Source organism: Phyllobates terribilis, unplaced genomic scaffold (genome assembly GCF_046119375.1).
Source record: "Phyllobates terribilis strain yellow unplaced genomic scaffold, ASM4611937v1 Scaffold_5__5_contigs__length_657084704, whole genome shotgun sequence".
Lineage (NCBI taxonomy): Eukaryota > Metazoa > Chordata > Amphibia > Anura > Dendrobatidae > Phyllobates > Phyllobates terribilis.
Window position 1 is genome coordinate 492548528 of NW_027362765.1, and position 19385 is coordinate 492567912.

A 19385-nucleotide genomic window follows, 5' to 3' on the forward strand; every position below is an offset into this window, starting at 1 on the left:
GTGGGCCATTTATATGGATACACCTAAATAAAATGGGAATGGTTGGTGATATCAACTTCCTGTTTGTGGCACATTAGTATATGGGAGGGGGAAAACTTTTCCAGATGGGTGGTGACCATGGTGGCCATTTTGAAGTCGCCATTTTGGATCCAACTTTATTTTTTTCAATGGGAAGAGGGTCATGTGACATCAAACTTATTGAGAATTTCATAAGAAAAACAATGGTGTGCTTGGTTTTTGCGTAACTTTATTCTTTCATGAGTTATTTACAAGTTTATGACCACTTATTTAAATGTGTTCAAAGTGCTGCCCATTGTGTTGGATTGTCAATGCAACCCTCTTCTCCCACTCTTGACACACTGATAGCAACACCGCAGAAGAAATGCTAGCACGGGCTTCCAGTATCCGTTGTTTCAGATGCTGCACATCTCGTATTTTCACAGCATAGACAATTGCCTTCAGATGACTCCAAAGATGAAAAAGTCTAAGGGGGTCAGATCAGGAGACCTTGGTGGCCATTCAACTGGCCCACGATGACCAATCCACTTTCCAGGAAACTGTTCATGTAGGAATGCTCGGACCTGACACCCATAATGTGGTGGTACACCATGTAGTTGGAAAAACTCAGTTTCCTAGAAACAGTTTCCTGGAAAGTGGATTGGTGCATACCAGGATAGGGATGAGGGGGTACTATGCATCCCAGGACAGGGATGAGGGGTGCCATACATACCAGGATAAGGATGAGGAGTGCCATACATACCAGGATTGGGGATGAGGGGAGCCATACATACCAGGATACAGATGAGAGGCCATGCATACCAGGATATGGATGAGGGGCCATGAATACCATAATACGGATAAGGAGCTATACATACCAGGATAGGGATAAGGGGGTACCTTTAATACCAGGATAGGGGTAAGGGGGTACCATGCATACCAGGATACGGATGAGGGACCATACATACCAGGATAGGGATGAGGGGGGCCATACATACCAGGATACAGATGAGAGGCCATGCATACCAGGATATGGATGAGGGGCCATGAATACCAGAATACGGATAAGGAGCCATACATACCAGGATAGGGATAAGGGGCTATGCATACCAGGATAGGGATAAGGGGGTACCTTTAATACCAGGATAGGGGTAAGGGGGTACCATGCATACCAGGATACGGATGAGGGACCATACATACCAGGATAGGGATGAGGGGGGCCATACATACCAGGATACAGATGAGGGGCTATGCATACCAGGGTTGGGGATGAGGGGTGCCATGCATACTAGGTTTGGGGGATAAGGAGCCCATGCATACCAGGATAGGGATGAGGGGCTATGCATACCAGGATTGGGGATGAGGGGGTACCATGCATACCAGGATAGGGATGAGAGGCCATGCATACCACGATTGGGGATGAGGGTAAGGAAGGCTGAAAAATGACCACCTTTGAACAAGAAACATAAGATAAAACGTCAAGAATGGGCCAAGAAATATCTTCAGACTGATTTTTCAAAGGTTTTATGGACTGATGAAATGAGAGTGACTCTTGATGGGCCAGATGGATGGGCCAGAGGCTGGATCAATAAATTGCAGAGAGCTCCACTCCAACTCAGAAGCCATCAAGGTGGAGGTGGGGTACTGGTATGGGCTGGTATCATCAAAGATGAACTTGTGGGACCTTTTCGGGTCCTACTGCCAGTTTCTTGAAGACAACCTCTTCAAGCAGTGGTACACTAAGAAGTCGGTATCGTTCAAGAAAAACATGATTTTCATGCAGGACAATGCTCCATCACATGCATCCAACTACTCCACAGCGTGGCTGGCCAGTAAAGGTCTAAAAGAAGAAAAAATAATGACATGGCCCCCTTGTTCACCTGATCTGAACCCCATAGAGAACCTGTGGTCCATCATAAAATGTGAGATCTGCAGGGCGGGAAAACAGTACACCTCTTGGAACAGTGTCTGGGAGGCTGTGGTGGCTGCTGCACGCAATGCTGATCGAAAACAGATCAAGCAACTGACAGAATCTATGGATGGAAGGCTGTTGAGTGTCATGATAAAGAAAGGTGGCTATAGTGATCACAAATTTTGTGCACTGATATTGGTTTACCTGGTGAAAATAAACAAGTGAGATGGGATTATATTTGGTTTTTATTAAGTTGCCTAATAATTCTGCACAGTAATAGTTACCTGCACAAACAGATATCCTCCTAAGATAGCCAAATCTAAAAAAAAAACCACTCCAACTTCCAAAAATATTAAGCTTGGATATTTATGAGTCTTTTGGGTTGATTGAGAACATAGTTGTTGATCAATAATAAAAATAATCCTCTAAAATACAACTTGCCTAATAATTCTGCACACAGTGTATCACTGTATGTTATACGGTATACTTATGTATACAGAGCCAGTATATCAAGGGAGTTCTCACTATAAAATATATATGTGTAATATGGGTACAGGCTCCATTCCTGTGCGGTATATGTGACGCCTACTTCGCTACTCGCTAACCCACCCTGAGAGATTGGGGTTACTCGGAACCGGGTCAGATGTTGGGGGTTGCAGTCGGGGCCTAGGCCTGGTCCGTGCTCAGGGTCGTCACATCAAAATAAGGGCTAGGAGGGACGGTGGTAATCGAGTGGATTAAATGACTACGCCACCTGTGGTGCCTGGTGATTCGCCACCAGCACTGTGGCAGACCTCTGAGGCGGGATGTAGTGGCAGCAGAAGATGGTACTACTCCCCACAGACGGAGCAGGGCCTCAGGGCAGAGGAGACGGATCAGGGAAGTCGTAGTGGGTGGTGCGGTGTGGTGTCGTGCTGAAATAAGGGACCGGAGGCAATGGATGCAGTCTTCCAAGCTTTACTCACGTTGTTAGGTGTCAGCTGCAAGGTTTCTCCTTGCTCCTCACAGTGCGCTGCGGCCACCAGGAAGGGGTTCAGCACACTCCGGGTAGTTCAGGTGCAACAATCAGGACCCCCTGCACCAGAGTGTTCCTAGACTTTCCCACTAGGTCCTCTCCTGTCCGTATGTGGTGCGTGTTACAAGGCTGTGTCTCCCTCTGGCTATACACAGAACAAGGGTACGGGTGGCGACTTCGCTCCGTACTTTACCCGGTGGGATCCTCCAAGCCTCCGGGCTTTTCTGATTAGGACATGAAGTAGCAAAGCCAGATATCGGGGGCCGGTACCCCTTTTGCAGCAGGAGTCCCTCTGGCTAGGCCAGAATAGTGAGGACAGGTGGCGTATACCGCTCCGTCTGCATCCCCCTGGGATCCTTTTCCCTGTGGAGCTTGTCTCCTCTGCTCCCCTCCAGGCCTTCTTAGGTAGGGACCTTGACCGGGTAGAGACAACCGTTAACTCTAGCCCGCTCCTCGCCTTAAGGCCAGAGCACGAGGACCGTGTATCCTCAATCAGCTGCAGGTTCACACAGAAAGCCACGTTCAGTGATGAAGATCACAATCAAAGACCATAAGCCCAAGATGGCCGTTTATTAAATATGAATTTTGTGGTGTAACCTAAAGTGCGTCCTCCACCCTCTCCCACTACATGGTTTCCCTTATCTTTTAGTTCCCCCCATGTCCTCTTATCCCGGCTGGGGCAGCACCCTGGTGCATATAAGCCCCCCTCAGGTGGGAGAGGTGTAGTGTTGGATGGATGGCTGAGTCCCGAGAGGTGCTCCCCCCTTACCTCGGAGAGGAGATACCACACCTCGGTCTGAGGTGCAGTACCCCTGTGGCGACTGAACCCCCAGGGGCGCCACATATACGTATCATGTTTACAGATCCTGTGTATCCAGTTGGTCACTCCTCACTATATATGTGGCATGTTTTGTGTATACAGATCCTGTGGTACAGGTTATTCTTTATATATAATCTGTTTCTGCATATTGCCCCCTCACAGGTTTTGCAGGAGCGGTATATATCCACAAAGGGCTTATTTTACATTATCTATGGTTGTAGAGAGCACAAGATTGAGTGGATTACCTGGAATCTTGTCATGTCTGTTTTTGCATATAGAATTAATTAAATATTTTGGTAAGAACACCGAACATGGCGGAGTAGTGAGTGGACACTAATAACTCAGCATATGGTGGGCAGTAAGGGGGCACTGCCAGTATTAGGCTGCACCCAGCTCTGGAGGATACATTGTGGGCCAAGTTTTCGGTCTGGGCTCTCATGATTGTATGTAGGTAGGGTGACTGACTGTGGTACAGACCTTGCAGTCTTCTGCACATACACCTATGGCTGCATGCGGCTAATATTAGGCCTACATGTTATATTTCTATCCGAACATATGACGTTATAGTCTTCAGTATCAACCTGTTATAGACCTTAGAGTTTACAAGTAACATATCTACTTACATGGAGGGTGTAGGGTTTATTAGTTAAAGATTAGTGTTGAGCGGGCACTAAAATGCTCGGGTGCTCGAAGCTCGGGCCGAGCTCACCGTGATACTCGGGTGCTCGACCCGAGCAACGAGCCCAATGTTAATCTATGGGAGACCCGAGCATTTTTGTGGCGGCACCCCCGGCAGTCTGTAGAAAGCCTAAAAAGTGCCCAAAACGATAGTGACGGTGTTCAAATGACATGAGGACAGCATGGGGATCGCCCCAGGAAGCATTTCTGATCCCCAGGTCACTGCTGTCAACAACGTGGTCAGAGGTATTAAGCCACTTTTACGGGCTCACAATAAAACATACAAAAACGAAACTGAAACTGTTTTCCTGTGAAATATGTTAAGGAACATCCTTTCCAAGGTAAAGCCTTGTGTATAAGGTAAAATAAATAACCAAAAACAAAAATACTCCTCCACACCGTGGGCTATGTTCACAAGTAACACTTTTTATGCATTTTTTGCACTTTTGTATTGCTTTTGACGCGCCCCCTGGGCCAGTGCTGTAGTGCGGCGCACGTGTGCGCGGGGGAATACCCGGAGCCGGATCCGATGGGGGTAGTAGTCTCCGAGTGGCGGGGACCCGGTCCGTGCCCAGGGTGGTCAAACTAAGTGTGTGGCAGTCTTTGTAGATGTTGTTTAAGTGTCGACTACGCCACCCGTTGATTTGCGGTCGCAAGGCCGCCGCTGCAGAACAGTCCGCCGAGGCCGGTGGTATGTGTGCAGCAATGGTGGTATAACCCCCAACGGGAGAGGTATGGCCTCAGGGCAGCTGGTGCGGGTGAAGGGAGTGATAGAAAGGGCGTCCCGGTACCTTTAGTGCTGGTAGTGCGATGGAACACAGAGACTGATTGCAGTTTTCAATGCTTTACTCACAGATGTTATCAGTGTCAGTCCTGCAGGTGATGACGACCCGAGCCGTGCTGCGTCCACCAGGTACGGGGCTCGACCAACCCCCAGGCAGTTCCAGAGTGTGACCTTGAACTCCTTTCTCCGTTCCTTTCTCTGGCCGTCCCCACTAGGGACCCACCCATGTCCAGCTTCCTCGGGCCTTCTGGTGGCGAAACCTATCTCCGGTTTCCCTGACCCTATGTGGCGTGCCTTCGTGGTGAGTGTAGTGAGTGGTCGCGCCAAGACGTGGCCACGACCTCCGGTTCCTGGCTGAGGATAAGTGGCCTCCACCAGTTCGGGATCCGGTACCCTGATCTGCCAACCCTTCACCCGCTGACTCCTAGCGTGTTCGGGTTCCCTCTTCCTTCATGTCTCTGGGCCTTTCTCCAGGTTCCATTCCTTCCTTGTTCCTTGTTCCTTTCCTCTTGTCTTTCTCTCTCTTGCTCCCTTCAGGAGCAGCACCCAGACAGGGCTGCTGCTCCCTGTCACTACTCTTCTCCTCTTTTTCTGTCTGACTGAACTGAACTCCTAAGATGGTGCCCACCTTTTATACTCCCTCTGACACCCGAGCCCAGGTGACTAGCCACCAATGGGCTCCTTCCTATGCCCAGAGTCCCTCCCCTCTCTGCTCCTGCACCACTGGGATATTCCTCCCCCCCTCCCACTCCAGCCAGGGACAGACGCTGTCTTACCTGCACATCTATCTGGTGGGAGTACCGTTGATCTGTCCCCCGGAAATGGGATGTATGTGGTGCATGCAGCTAACTGAGTTCTAGTCCACACTCCATCCTTACCCGGGAGTGGAATACCACACCTCTGGTTCAAGGTGCAATACCCCTGTAGCAGCCGAGCCCTCGGGGTGCTACACTTTCAACCGTGACAAATGCATTCACCGGGAAATGTCATATTAACATTTTACAACCTTATCTGGCCATGTGCTGTGTGACACATGCATACAGTGCTGAAAAGACATGGGAACAGCATGGGGAAGACCCCTGGAAGCATCTCTGACACCCAGGTCACTGCCTAAAAGTGTGCCCATCAGAAGTGATCCTTGCTGCATCACAAGATGCAGACTTGCAACTATCCCCGTGCAAGTCCTTGTCCCAGGGCAGTGTTCAATTGTACCTCCCTCATTCTTAAAAATGCAAGCGCAAGTATGCAGCCTGCCACCCACCCACCCCCAGGCTGCAATACCATACTGCTTGCTTGCACTTGAAATTGGGCCTTTTAGGCATGTGGAGGTGGAATCTGGCCACCACGTCATGGCTGCGTCAGTGGCCTGGTATCCATACTCAGTCCCCAGCCGCCCGGCGGCCGGGTGTCCACGCTTGGTCCCCAACCATCAGAGGGCGGCCGGGTTTCCATACTCGGTTCGCAGCCGCCCCGCGGCCGGGTGCCCACACACGTTCCCCAGCCGCCTGGGGGCGGCCGGGTGTCCATAAACGGTCCCCAGCCACCCCTATTTGTCCCCATGCGCCTTATACACAAACGCGCATACCAAAACATTACCTGTGCCTTCCCCAGTGCATTTAGTGGGAAGGACAGCCTAACCACAAACACGTGGACAAGTGAATGTGGCCAGGGATGGTCCATCTCACTGACGCCTTCACACGGGGTTAATATTTTGGAAGCCGGGACACAGTTGGACACTGGGATGCAACACGTCCTCCAGACATAGAGGATTGCGGGTCCTGGGTCAATCAGGCTTCAACACAAAGTTCAGAAGGTAGACAGCAGCAGTGGTCAGCATCCTACACAACGAGTAAATTATTCATGATCATGAGGCCATCCACCTCCTTAGCTTTCTGTTCCTTGGAATGCAAGCGCATGTATGTAGTAGCGGCTAGGCCTGAGGTGGTCAGCGTTTTGGCGCATATCCTACCTCCTCCGAGGATTGCTGGATTTTTTTCTGCTACTATCCCAGTTCTATGACTCCTGTTAAAACAAAGCTTTAGGTGATGAATGATGGTGGCAAAGGAGAAAGAGCAGGAGGAACAGGGATCATTCACATCAATATCAGGACAGTCAACCACACATGTCTTGTAGGATATGTTTCTGTACAAAAAGGAGCAGTTTGGCTACACAGTTATAGGGCATACAGTGAGTGCAATGCCTACCAAAAATTTCGAGGCACTCCAATGCCCCTTGGAAGTGACACGGAGGTCAGAGGGCCTTAACTAAACAGTTTTTTCCATTTATAGCAACTGGGTCTCCTGTACACTGTTGGCCTAAGCAGTGAATGGAAGGCTTTCCAAAAATTATGAGGAACTGCAATGCCCCTTGAAAAAGACGTGGATTACAGCATACTAAAAACCTTCTACCCATTATTGGGGAGTGGGTCTCCCTTAGTGTTCGCCTATGCATTGAAAAGCAAAAGCTGACTAAAATTAGGAGGAAATGCAATGCCCGTTGGAAGAGTCGAGGAGGTTAGAGGTAATTAAAAACAACATTTCAATGCCCCTTGGAAGACCTGTGAAGTTCAGAGTGGTTTAATAAGATGGTTTTAATGCCCCTTGGAAGAGACGTGGAGATCACAGTAGATTAACAAGATGGTTTTAATGCCCCTTGGAAGAGACGTGGAGTTCAGAGTGGTTTAACAAGATGGTTTTAATGCCCCTTGGATGAGATGTGGAGGTCCCAGTGGAATAAAAAAACAATATCAATGCCCCTTGGAAGAGTGGTGGAGGTCCCAGTGGAATAAAAAGACAATATCAATGCCCCTTGGAAGAGTGGTGGAGGTTACAGTGGAATAAAAAGACAATATCAATGCCCCTTGGAAGAGTGGTGGAGGTCGCAGTGGAATAAAAAGACAATATCAATGCCCCTTGGAAGAGACATGGAGGTCACAGTAGCTTAACAAGACGATTTTAATGCCCCTTGGAAGAGACGGGGAGTTCAGAGTGGTTTAACAAGACTGTTTTAATGCCCCTTGGAAGAGACGTGGAGGTCACAGTAGCTTAACAAGACGGATTTAATGCCCCTTGGAAGAGACGTGGAGTTCAGAGTGGTTTAACAAGACGATTTTAATGCCCCTTGGAAGAGACGTGGAGGTCCCAGTGGAATAAAAAGACAATATCAATGACTCTTGGAAGAGTGGTGGAGGTTACAGTGGAATAAAAAGACAATATCAATGCCCCTTGGAAGAGACGTGGAGGTCACAGTAGCTTAACAAGACGGTTTTAATGCCCCTTGGAAGAGACGTGGAGTTCAGATTGGTTTAACAAGACGGTTTTAATGCCCCTTGGAAGAGACGTGGAGGTCACAGTAGCTTAACAAGACAATTTTAATGCCTCTTGGAAGAGACATGGAGTTCAGAGTGGTTTAACAAGACGGTTTTAATGCCCCTTGGAAGAGACGTGGAGGTCACAGTAGCTTAACAAGACGGTTTTAATGCCTCTTGGAAGAGACGTGGAGTTCAGAGTGGTTTAACAAGACGGTTTTAATGCCCCTTGGAAGAGACGTGGAGGTCACAGTAGCTTAATAAGACGGTTTTAATGCCTCTTGAAAGAGACGTAGAGTTCAGAGTGGTTTAACAAGACGGTTTTAATGCCCCTTGGAAGAGACGTGGAGGTCCCAGTGGAATAAAAAGACAATATCAATGCCCCCTGGAAGAGTGGTGGAGGTCGCAGTGGAATAAAAAGACAATATCAATGACCCTTGGAAGAGTGGTGGAGGTCGTAGTGGAATAAAAAGACAATATCAATGCCCCTTGGAAGAGTGGTGGAGGTTACAGTGGAATAAAAAGACAATATCAATGCCCCTTGGAAGAGACGTGGAGGTCACAGTAGCTTAACAAGACGGTTTTAATGCCCCTTGGAAGAGACGTGGAGTTCAGAGTGGTTTAACAAGACGGTTTTAATGCCCCTTGGAAGAGACGTGGAGGTCACAGTAGCTTAACAAGACAGTTTTAATGCCTCTTGGAAGAGACGTGGAGTTCAGAGTGGTTTAACAAGACGGTTTTAATGCCCCTTGGAAGAGACGTGGAGGTCACAGTAGCTTAACAAGACGGTTTTAATGCTTCTTGGAAGAGTCGTGGAGTTCAGAGTGGTTTAACAAGACGGTTTTAATACCCCTTGGAAGAGACGTGGAGGTCACAGTAGCTTAATAAGACGGTTTTAATGCCTCTTGAAAGAGACGTGGAGTTCAGAGTGGTTTAGCGAGATGGTTTTAATGCCCCTTGGAAGAGACGTAGAGGTCACAGTAGGTTAACAAGACGGTTTTAATGCCCCTTGGAAGAGACGTGGAGGTCCCAGTGGAGTAAAAAGACAATATCAATGCCCCCTGGAAGAGTGGTGGAGGTCGCAGTGGAATAAAAAGACAATATCAATGACCCTTGGAAGAGACTTGGAGGTCACAGTAGCTTAACAAGATGATTTTAATGCACCTTACAAGAGCCATGCAGTACAGCATATTAAAAACATTATTCCCATTATTGGGGAGTGGGTCTCCCATAGTCTTTGCCTATGCCTTCCAAGCAAAAGCTGCCAAAAATTAGGACGGAGGAACTAGCAATGCCCCTTACAAGAGCCATGCAGTACAGCATATTAAAAACATTATTCCCATTATTGGGGAGTGGGTCTCCCATAGTCTTCGCCTATGCCTTCCAAGCAAAAGCTGCCAAAAATTAGGACGGAGGAACGTGCAATGCCCCTTACAAGAGCCATGCAGTACAGCATATTAAAAACATTATTCCCATTATTGGGGAGTGGGTCTCCCATAGTCTTTGCCTATGCCTTCCAAGCAAAAGCTGCCAAAAATTAGGATGGATGAACTTGCAATGCCCCTTACAAGAGCCATGCAGTACAGCATATTAAAAACATTATTCCCATTATTGGGGAGTGGGTCTCCCATAGTCTTTGCCTATGCCTTACAAGCAAAAGCTGCCAAAAATCAGGATTGAGGAACTTGCAATGCCCCTTACAAGAGCCATGCAGTACAGCATATTAAAAACATTATTCCCATTATTGGGGAGTGTGTCTCCCATAGTCTTTGCTTATGCCTTACAAGCAAAAGCTGCCAAAAATTAGGATTAATGAACTTGCAATGCCCCTTACAAGAGCCATGCAGTACAGCATATTAAAAACATTATTCCCATTATTGGGGAGTGGGTCTCCCATAGTCTTTGCCTATGCCTTCCAAGCAAAAGCTGCCAAAAATTAGGATGGAGGAACTTGCAATGCCCCTTACAAGAGCCATGCAGTACAGCATATTAAAAACATTATTCCCATTATTGGGGAGTGGGTCTCCCATGGTCTTTGCCCATGCCTTCCAAGCAAAAGCTGCCAAAAATTTGGATGGAGGAACTTGCAATGCCCCTTACAAGAGCCATGCAGTACAGCATATTAAAAACATTATTCCCATTATTGGGGAGTGGGTCTCCCATAGTCTTTGCCTATGCCTTCCAAGCAAAAGCTGGCAAAAATTAGGACGGAGGAACTTGCAATGCTGGCAACACGGACCACGGTCACCCTGGTGGTTATATCATCCCTGGCGGCATGCTTGCATAGTGCACCACCTCCCACTATGCAAGACCGCAATCTTACCTGTCAGTCCAGCCTGCAAATATTGCTCCAGTTCATGCTGTGTGCATGTCTCTTGACTGACTGCTTAGGGCGGCTGCCCGGTTACTTCCTGATTCTTATAGCTGCTGTGGGCGCACCCCTAATGCATCTCCAGCTTATTGCTGTGAGTCACTGGATATTTAAACCCCTCCACCCAGTAGGAGGGGCCTGAGCAAACTGTTACGCTTGTGCCCGGACTGACTGTCGTGAGCGTGATTAGTGATCCCACTGTACCATGAACCGAGGAGTGCCTGGAGGGGCGTAACTAAGTATCAACCCGATCTGACCAAGGTCGCACGGCGGCTTAGTCGACTCCGTGGACCAAGAAGGAACCAAGCAGAGGGACCAGGTGCGAGTCCAGGTCAGACCCCGGTCACAGTTGTTGACCCACACCAGGGAATGCAGGAACAGGCAGGTTAGACTGGCATACAGGCAGGTGGGTATTGGCAGGCACGGCTGATATGCAGACAGGTGGGTACTGGCAAGTACGGCTGGTATGCAGACAGGTGGGCACTGGCAAGCACGGCTGGTATGCAGACAGGTGGCCACTGGCAAGTACGGCTGGTATGCAGACAGGTGGGCACTGGCAAGCACGGCTGGTATGCAGACAGGTAGGCACTGGCAAGCACGGCTGGTATGCAGACAGGTGGGCACTGGCAAGCACGGCTAGAGTGCAGACAGGGAGATTCTGGCAAGCACGGCTGGAGTGCAGACAGGGAGGTACTAGCAGGTTGGAGAGCAGGCTGGATAGGGTCCAGTACAGACTGGGACACAGGTACAGAGCCGCAGATGTGGTAGACAAGCAGAGTAAAACGAAACCGCCTGAGCGGAGGACAAGGCAGAGCAGAGAGGAACTGCTGGTGTGGTGAGCAAGCAGAGCGGAGAAAAAACCGCAGGTGCGATGGGCAAGGCAGAGCAGAGCGGAACCGCCGGAGCGGTGGACAAGGCAGAGCAAAGAGAAACCGCCGGAGCGGTGGGGAAGTCAGAGCAGAGAGAAACCACCGGAGCGGTGGGTAAGGCAGAGCAGAGAGAAACCGCCGGAGCGGTGGGCAAGTCAGAGCAGAGAGGAACCGCCGGAGCGGTGGGCAAGACAGAGCGGAGCGAAACCGCAGGTGCGGTGGACAAGGCAGAGCAGACCGGAACCGCCGGAGTGGTGGGTAAGTCACAGCAGAGAGAAACCGCCGGAGCGGTGGGCAAGACAGAGGGGAGCGAAACCGCAGGTGCGGTGGACAAGGCAGAGCAGAGCGGAACCGCCGGAGCGGTGGGTAAGTCAGAGCAGAGAGAAACCGCCGGAGCGGTGGGCAAGACAGAGCGGAGTGAAACCGCAGGTGCGGTGGACAAGGCAGAGCAGAGCGGAACCGCCGGAGCGGTGGGTAAGTCAGAGCAGAGAGAAACCGCTGGAGCGGTGGGCAAGACAGAGCGGAGCGAAACCGCAGGTGCGGTGGACAAGGCAGAGCAGAACATGGCTGAAGGTGCAGGCAGAGAGGACAGGGCTCTGTTCACATGGAACAGACTGGAAAATGCAGGAAGATGGCTAGAACACAGGAGGTGGATAAGGAGGAAGGGAAAAGGGACAAGCAGAACCAGATACACACAAGGTACTTACTATGAAGTAGCGAGTGGACACAAAACTCACAAACAGAAGTACAGTGACAACGAGTTGGAGTTAGGTGCAGGTTAAGATACTGCAGGAAAAGGGAAGGTACGGATATAGAGAAAAACAGGTAACAGGCTAGGATACAGTTCAGACAGGAACTGCTACTGCAATGAGATAACAGGCGGAAATGGACAAGAAGTCACAAATAACAGGTCTGGGTATGCAGCCACCAGAGATGGCGGAAACAGACAAGAAGCAGAACTGGACCTGGCAACTTCAGAGTCAAGGAGCACACTGAATGTTAGTGTTGCTCAGGCCCCTCCTACTGGGTGGAAGGGGTTTAAATATCCAGTGACTCACAGCAATAGGCTGGAGACCATTAGGGGTGCGCGCACAGCAGCTATAAGAATCAGGAAGTAACCGGGCTGCCGCCCTAAGCAGTCAGTCAAGAGACAAGCACACAGCATGAACTGGAGCAAGATTTGCAGGCTGGACTGACAGGTAAGATTGCGGTCTTGCATAGTGGGAGGTGGTGCACTATGCAAGCACGCCGCCAGGGATGTTACAGTGGTATAGTGGTGGTGGAGGCTGAGGATAAGGAGAAGAGCAAAAAACAGCCAAAATGAGGAAGCGTATACCCATGTGTGGGTGTGAAGTGGTGCATGGGAATACACCTCCCGAAATAACACAGTGGATTTGACTTTATGTTACTCTGCTGTCATTTGGTGGTGATGAGAAGTCTGGCCCAATCCAGCCCTTGTTCATTTTGATAAGGGTCAGCTTGTCAGCATTGTCAGTTGACAGGCGAGTGCGCTTATCAGTTATAATTCCCCCAACGGCACTAAAAACACACTCCGATAACACGCTAGCGGCAGGGCAGGCCAGGAGCTCCAAGGCGTACAGAGCGAGTTCATTCCAAGTGTCCAGCTTGGATACCCAATAATTATAAGGCACAGAGGAATTACGGAGGACGCTGGTACGGTCTGCAAGGTACTCCCTCACCATCTTTTGAAACTTTCCACTCCTTGTGAGAGTACCCCGCGCCTCAGGGCCTGTAAGCTGGGCGGGTCTCAGAAAACTGTCCCAGAACATTGACAGTGTTCCCCTGCCTCTGCTGGATTGGAGTTGCGTCTCTCTCACCTGTACGCCTTGGTTGGGCAACGAACTGTGACCTCTGCCGCTAGCGTGTTCAGATGGGAATTTTTTTAACAGTTCTGCAGCAAGGGCCTTCTGGTACTGCCCCATTTTTGTAGACCTCTCCACCTCAGGAATAAGAGAGTGAAAGTTCTCCTTGTAGTGGGGGTCTAAAAGTGTCACCTACCAGTAATGACTGTCACCCAACATTTTGACAAAGCGAGGGTCACGGTTAAGGCAGCGTAACATAAAGTCAGCCATGCGTGCCAGACTGGTAATGGGCAAGACTTCCGTGTCCTCACCAAGATGACGACTGACCATGCTCTCCTCCTCCTGCCCCCTGTCCTCAGGCCACCCACGCTGAACCGACGATATGACAGTTGTACAGGTACTACCATCTACAGTGCATGATACCAGCTCCTGTTCTTCCTCCTCCTCCTCCTCTCCCTCATTGTCCCCCAATGCACGTTGGGATGAGATGAGGCTGGGCTGTGTGTAATCGCCCGCTACGGCTTCTTGATCCATCTCATCATACTCTGACTGCAATGCCTCCTCTTTAATTCTCTGCAGAGAGCATTGCAAAAGACAGACAAGTGGGATGCTGACGCTAATGATGGCGTCATCGCCACTCACCATCTTGGTGGACTCCTGAAAGTCTGTCAGGATGGTACATATGTCAGACATCCAGGTCCAGTCCTGAGGTCTCCAGTGTGGAGTCTGACCTGAATATCGACGGCTTTGTTGCAGATGGTACTCTACAACTGCTCTCTTCTGCTCACAAATCCTTTGCAACATGTGAAAGTTCCAACGTGTGGGGACATCACACAACAGTCGGTGTGCCGGAAGCTGCAAACGCTGCTGAAACACAGCAAGGGCGGCGGAAGCTGTAGCCGACTTCCGAAAATGAGCTGACAGGCGGTGTACTTTGATGAGTAGATCTGGCAACTCTGGGTAGGATTTAAGAAACCGCTGAGGTTAAGCACATGAGCCAGGCATGGTACGTGTGTGATCTCACCTCGCCTCAGAGCCGCCACCAGGTTACGGCCATTGTGACACACGACCATGCCTGGATGTAGGTTCAGCGGTCTCAGCCACAGATCTGCCTGCTCTTTCACAGCTGTCCACAACTCACAAGCAGCGTGAGGTTTATCACCTAAGCTTATGAGTTTCAGCACAGCCTGTTGCCGCTTGGCTGAGGCAGTACTGCAGTGCTTCCAGCTTGTAACTGATGTGGTGATATCTGAGATGGAGGCTGAACATGAGCAGGAGGAGGAGGATGATGCGCAGGAGCTGTACACTGTGGGGACAACTCTGACTGACAAAGGGCCCGCAATCCTCGGTGTGGGGAGGATGTGTTCCGTTCCAAGGTCCGACTGGGTCCCGGCTTCCACTATGTTTACCCAGTGTGCCGTCAGGGAGATATACTGTCCCTGGCCACAAGCACTTGTCCACGTGTCCGTTGTCAGGTGGACTCTCCCAGTAACTGCGTTGTTGAGGGCACGGCAGATGTTTTGGGACACGTACTTGTGTAATGCGGGGATGGCACACCGGGCAAAAAAGTGTCGGCTGGCGACCGAGTACAGAGGGACCGCCACCACCATAAGTTGCGGAAGGATTCCGTCTCCACCAGCCTAAAAGGCAGCATTTCCGACGCAAGCAGTCATGAAATGTGCAAATTTAGGACTGTGGCCTGTGGGGCGTTGGCTGCGAATTTGCGCTTTCGTTCAAAGGTCTGTGATATGGACAATTGAATGCTGCGGTGGGACGTGGACATGGACGTTGATGCTGTTTCTTGAGAAACTGCCATAACAAGTGAAGACTGAGAGGAGGGGGCATCTTTGCATGCAGTATGGACAGGGGATTGCCTTGCACGCGCAACAAGGGGTTCTCTTACACGCACAACAGCGGAAGAAGCAGTGGTGACACCCGCTGACACTGGTCGTGGACCCTGAGGTTCGCCCCACAAAGTCGGCTACTTTGCTGACATGTGCCTGATCATACTGGTGGTGGTCAGGCTGGTAGTTTTGTCACCCCTGCTGATGCTGGCCTAGCAGGTGGTACAAATGGCCTTTTTTGGGGTTATCAGCAGAGTCTTTAAAAAAATTTCAAACTCTGGAAGACCTACCGGTTGTACTGGCAACGTCCCTCGTGTTAGTGTTACGGGGAACGATTGCCCGCCTTCTGTCTGCGGCCACCACACTGCTTCTTCCTGCCTGTTGGGGTACTCTGCTTTCCTCCCCCTGTGTGCTGCTGGCCACGCTCTGCGTGTCCTCCTGCCACGTTTGGTCAGTTACTAGATCATCCACCACCTCCTCCTCTTCCACTTCCGCACCATGGTCCTCCTCCTCACTTCTGGCAGTTGTGTCTTGTCATTGTCCAACTCTTGTGACAAATTGCCAGCGTCGCCTTCCTGTGGCCAAGGCTGTTCAAATATTTGGCCATCGCTACATGGGATCTCCTCTTCCACCACTTCAAGCGGAGCTGGCGAGGGGCCCAAATATGGAAATGGACCAGTGAACAGCTCTTCAAAATGTCCAACTGTGGGATCAGTTGCTATCTGACGACACTCGGCATGGTGGGAGGAAGGAGCATCAAGGTGAGGAGGAGTATGTGGTCGAGACTCACGGCTACTAACATTTCACCATGTGGAAGACAGACCGGAGGTGGTGGTGCCCAGGTGACTGGAAGTATTATCTGCTACCCAATTAATAACCTGTTCACACTGATCAGTTCGCAATAGTGGTGCTGTTGTGTGCTTCCCTAGTAATTCGGTCAAGAACTGGGAGTGAGAAGATGTGGCTGTTAATTGTGGCACATTTTCACCTTGGTCACGGCCCCGTCCTCTGCACGCACCATCACCAGAACGTCCAGTTCCACGTCCCTTGCCACGTGCCTTGCCCATTGAAAATGAAGTAAAATAGCTTACACTCGTACTATCAATGGCAAAAGGGTAATAAAAAGGAGATTTGAACCGTGGAAGAGGAAAACCTCAGTTCTATTTCTCTGGCCTACACCAAAATCTTTTAAACAGATATATTTGTGTCTGAACAGTTAGCGAGACACTGAAACTGTTTTTTTTAATTCAAAAAGGTGGATTACACCCAGATTTAAACCGTGGTAGAGGAAAACCACAGTTCTAGTTCTTTGGCCTACACCAGAATCTTTTAAACAGATATATTTGTGTCTGAACAGTCAGCGAGACACTCAACCTGTTTTTCTTATGTAAAAAAGGCAAAAAGGTGGATTACACCCAGATTTGAACCGTGGAAGAGGAAAACCACAGTTCTATTTCTCTGGCCTACACCAGAATCTTTTAAACAGATATATTTGTGCCTGAACAGTCAGCGAGACACTCAAACTGCTTTTTTTTATGCAAAAAGGTGGATTACACCCAGATTTGAACCGTGGAAGAGGAAAACAACAGTTCTAGTTCTCTGGCTTACACCAGAATCTTTTAAACAGATATATTTGTGTCTGAACAGTCAGCGAGACACTCAACCTGTTTTTCTTATGTAAAAAAGGCAAAAAGGTGGATTACACCCAGATTTGAACCGTGGAAGAGGAAAGCCACAGTTCTAGTTCTCTGGCCTACACCAGAATCTTTTAAACAGATATATTTGTGTCTGAACAGTCAGCGAGACACTCAAACTGTTTTTTTTATGCAAAAAAGTGGATAATACAGAGATTTGAACCGTGGAACTGCAAAACCACGGTTCTAGTTATCTGGCCTACACCAGACTCTTTTAAACAGATATAGCTATGTCTCCACTCACAGACACACTCAATTTTTTTTTTTGGGGGGGAAATACCAAAAGGTTAATAAGACGGGTATTTGTACAGTCTGACTGAGGAAACAAAAAAAATAGGATTTAGGTGAAAAAAAAAGGATTTTTCCTGGCCCCTGAGACCTGGGGCTAAGTCTAGCAATTTGAAAAGCAGCACACAGGACTGTAATGCAGTGTTTGTTGGTATAACCACTGGGTCTCCTATACAGCCTGCCTGTCCTGCCTGATATCTGGGATGGATATTAGTCCTGAGAAGGACTGTTTGTTTGATTTTGCAGGCTTTAGAGACCCTACACTACCTATTTTGCCGTATAAATCTCTCCCTAGCTCAGCAGCACTCTCCCTACACTGTCTGATCCGGAGTGACTGTGTCCAAGATGGCGGCGCCCGGTTTTAAATACTCGAGGTGACGCTGTGCGGCCAGCCAATCACTGTAATGCCCACAAACAACATGGCTGCGGCATTACAGTGACTGGCTGGCAATCCCTGCATGTTCATCGGCTCTGTAAAGAGCATCAAACGTGCAGGTCGGAGACCCGAGCACCCGCCCGAGTAACCCGAAAATGCTCGGTGTTGTATAGATGCACTGTTTCTAGTCATTATACGCATCTATATAATACATACACACAAAAAAAATGTATCCCTGGACCCTATGTGGGGGGGTCTCACCCTGGACCCCATGTGGGGTTGGTCTCACTCTGGACCCTATGTGGGGGGGTCGCACTCTGGACCCCATGTGGAGGGGTCTCACCCTGGACCCCATGTGGGGGAGTCTCACCCTGGACCCCATGTGGAGGGTGGTCTCACCCTGGACCCTATGTGGGGGTTTCACCCTGGACCGTAACCATCTCAGGTATGGCCCTCTGGTGTTTAGGGTTAACCATCTCAGGTATGCCCCCCCTAGAAGCATTTATATCTTATAAGACCCTGTTAGGATAAAGTCCCTGGGGTCAGGACAATCATAATTTGCATGTCAACAGAATAAATTGGCTCCTCCAAGCCAGAAACAGTGGCTTGAGGGGAGAGCAGAAAGAGGTAGAAATGTTTGCCAATACAATCAGAAGCTCCCTTTCTGTTTTCAGGTGACTTGATAATTCTGAGGTGCAGATTGTAACTGTTCATATTAACCAACTCCTGTTTCTTTCAAGGTTCTCATCGGGATAATGCAATAATCAACTGCGTTAACACAAACAGCAATGTATCTAATCTGGGTGCCCTTGAGTCGGTGGGAGCGACCAAGGGTAAAGTAATCAAGTGCATCAACACAAGGGGCAATATGCCTATCCTCGGTGCCCTGGAGCCAGTGTGAGCGGCTAAAGAAAAAATGTCATCAAGTGAACTACAAGCTTAGAGCAATATGTGTCTAATATAGATGCCTTTGATGGAGAGGCAGCATCATGGCATGGCAGCTAACGTCATCGGGTCTTTGGAAAGCTAAGTGGTGATATGGAAAAGGGAGGGAGACTCCGTTGTGGAGCGGGCCATCTCCCTCCTTTTGGCAGATGCCAAGCAATAATCAAGGTCCCGACTGGGCTAAGGTCTCAGAGGGAAATTGGATGGGTGCCATTCAGCAGGAGGGCCCCGAATCGGCGCGTTGCGGTTGGGGGCAATAGAGGAGCAGCTGATGGCGATAGTTTTTCCGATGCAACAGCTTCCAAAGACCCCCCTCCCCTGTAATCCTTAATCTCAGGTTATGTTAGGTTATATGTTAAGCTAGGCATTACAATTTAAGATTTTAATAATTTTATTGTTTTTATTTTCTAACACTTTTTCTCCTTTCAATTACTTTATTTCAATTACTATGACCAAATATTATGAAAGTTATTTAATGGTTATTTATTAATGTTGATGTTATATGTATGTAGCTTTTAAGTACTCTCTCTTTATAATATCTTTTTCTTTATATATTCTCAACACTTTTCAGTTAAAAGTAAGTGGGTTTAAGAAATGATTACTGCACAGCTTTAACATACTAGGCTAACAGTGGTTTCTACAACACTTATGGAACATGATTC